Source organism: Medicago sativa, chromosome 1 (genome assembly GCF_051527215.1).
Source record: "Medicago sativa cultivar Bolivia chromosome 1, Bolivia_mono, whole genome shotgun sequence".
Taxonomy (NCBI): domain Eukaryota; kingdom Viridiplantae; phylum Streptophyta; class Magnoliopsida; order Fabales; family Fabaceae; genus Medicago; species Medicago sativa.
This window is the reverse complement of record NC_140749.1, coordinates 25,995,991-25,998,778: the sequence shown is the minus strand read 5'-3', so window position 1 is coordinate 25,998,778 and position 2,788 is coordinate 25,995,991. Positions and strand designations below refer to the sequence as shown.

The following is a 2,788-nucleotide window of genomic DNA, read 5'->3' as shown; positions in this document are numbered from 1 at the left end:
AGTCATTAAATAATACTTTATTTTATAAAAATAATTGGTATATTATAGATTTGAAAAACAACATAGCAATACAATTCAATTTACAAATGTGTCGTAAATGTTATTTCCTTCTTAAAAACAAATTAACCATTACACGTAATTAATTAAAAAGATAGTATATAAGACTTTTTTTTTGAAGTACATAAGAAGTTAGAACTAACTATTTCATGAAAAACAAAATAAACAATATACGTAATTCATAAAAAGATAAACATTTTTTGTTAAAAAAGAAAAAGATGATAAACATTTAACTTTGAAATTAGATGACTAGACGTTCACTTCATCCCTTCCACACACTTCACGCCTCAAACCTTTGACCTTATCCTCTGACCCTTTTAACTTCATCCCTTGTATGCAATCCTTCAACTCATCTTATCCTCCCTCTGACCCTATCTCATACGATGATCTCTGAATTCTCACCTTACCCTTCATGTTCACGAATAAAATCCCTTTGAGTGTAGCGGTAGCCTCGAATCTAAATTCCCTTCGATTTCGATGACGGCCAGTAACATAATGCGATTTTACAGAGTAGAAAAATGGTTGTGATTTTGATTGCAATTTCGCTATGCCTCAAATCCATTCGATTTCCCAATCTCGCGGTACGGAAAACCCTAGGAACCGGTGGCGCCGAGAAATCCACCTCAAGGAACGATAAGGCTGGCTATCTATTTCCTTTAGTTTGAATCACCCAGTTCCTCAAGGAAATACGTTGAATGTGTCCGCCCGTGCTCTGTTCATCTCGTCATCATCCTTGAATATAGGTAATTTTTGTTCATCGCTGTAGTTAGCGTTCATTCATTTTTTATATACATGTCATTGGATTAGAATTTCATGATTCAGTTAGGATTTTCACTAATTTTTATCAATGATTTATCAATTTTGAATAATTTGGATTTAATTCATCAAACAATTCTCATTTATACTTATTACTGTGTTGATTTTTGTTCAATCTTGAATTGATTGAATTCTTGAACTAAAGTTGTGTGATATTTGTTTTTTTGGGTTTCGGAGTTAATAAAAAATGTTGCAAGGGACATCAAGAGATTTTGACTAAACCCATTGTGGTTGTGACACACGCCAGCAACAATTGAGCACGGTGGCTTCTGTCGGAGACGGTGTCAGACTGAGAAATGTTAAGTGACATTTTTAGATCAATCGAATTTTTTTCTTGTTGTCAGTTAACTTATTATTTGCTATTGTTATTAAGTATTGATCTGTTATAGTTGATTTTTCTTTGCATTATAATGTCTAGAAGGTTTTTTTACTATCCTGTTGGATGCTTCTGTTTGTTTTTGTGGCTGCTAATTTAATTTATTACTATTGGTATCTTGTGCATTCTTTCTTTGATGCCATCTTTAAAGTTGCGAGTCAAAGGCTATCATTGGTGGTGTGATATATGTTGATGTGATATTTTTTTCCTTTTTTTTCTGATTTGTTTTGTTTTTATAGGTTCAGTGGTTTTGGATATCAATGTGTCGATTGAGAGTGTTAATTTTCACCTTCATTTCATAATTGTGGCTTTTCCCCATTGACAATCTATTGATAATTTGATATTGAGACCTTTTGTTGCGTGATTCTTGTTTATTATATTGATTTTTGTTATTAGTTTGATTCAAACCTATTAATGATTTGTTGTGTATGGATGAACTTGCAGGAAATGTGACTATTGTTTAAGAGTTGGGATGAAAGGAAAGAGCCTATTTGATCGGTCCTTGAAAGCATAGTAGGTATGCACTAACCTAGTGTGTTGTTTCTCTTGGACTATCTTACATTCCCATCTTTTGTTTCCATTTAATATTCCATTATATGTTGATATAGGGTATGGCATTCATTATTGACAAAAACTTATAAAATAAAATGTTGAAGTATTGGAATGTGGCAAATGATGAATTTTTGTGTTAAAGTAAGGAATTTTATCTCATCATAGTATTTTTTTCAAAGAAATCATGTTATTTATTTTAGTTCCTACTTTATGATTGATTGTCATGGATCTCGATATGACTGTGAGTGAAAGATTCAAAAATTGGTTTTTTTTTTTTTTTTTTTTTATGATTTCAGGTGTTCGTAAAGTCTTCTGCAATACAATTGTGCAGCCCAACATTCCTAAGTCCTAACTTATTTTCAGATATCTATTATTGTCTCTATTCTCAGATTGCTAATGTAATATTGCATTTGGGGTAGTTATAATTTTTATGATTGATTGAGAATTTGTTGTACTTGAAAGCTAAGTTTTAGGAGAAAATAAGTAGGCATAGTTATTGAATGAGTTTAAGATATTGTGATGATGTAATTGTTATTTGATCTAATCCTTGTGGAGTTGGCTCTATAGATTTTAAATAAAATATGTTTGGTTACTATATTCACGCTTCAAGTTCTGCTTTTGTTCTATATTTTGAAAATATGGTGGCATGGAAAGCCACTGAACCTGGATTTTTTTCTTAAATAAAGTTAACTATTGCTACGTTTCTAAACTGTTGCGTATAACCTATGGGAACGATTATCGGAGTACTCAATGTTACAGTTTTTAGCAACAATTAAAAATGTCGCCTTAGGTGCATAGGGAAAATCGTCCCCTATTCCTCGTAGTTTAGGCAACGCTTATAAATAGTGTCCCCATAGAGTGAAAAAATCGTCCCCTTAGACAATAGGCAACGCTGGCATAGGAGACCCCTGGAAAACGTCCCCTATACTTTTAGGCAACGATTTTCCTAGTTATAGCAACGCTTTTCAACTGTTCCCAGATAGGATA

The 2,788-nt window shown here is 32.4% G+C and overlaps 1 long non-coding RNA gene across 1 annotated transcript; it reads left to right on the top strand.

Annotated features, from left to right (window-relative positions):
• Positions 1–404: 404 nt before the first annotated feature.
• Positions 405–2,396, top strand: LOC146953857 (uncharacterized). The gene is made up of 4 exons (XR_015011219.1): positions 405–800; positions 1,051–1,171; positions 1,694–1,766; positions 2,098–2,396. It is a non-coding gene; the product is annotated as an uncharacterized LOC146953857 (long non-coding RNA).
• Positions 2,397–2,788: the final 392 nt, after the last annotated feature.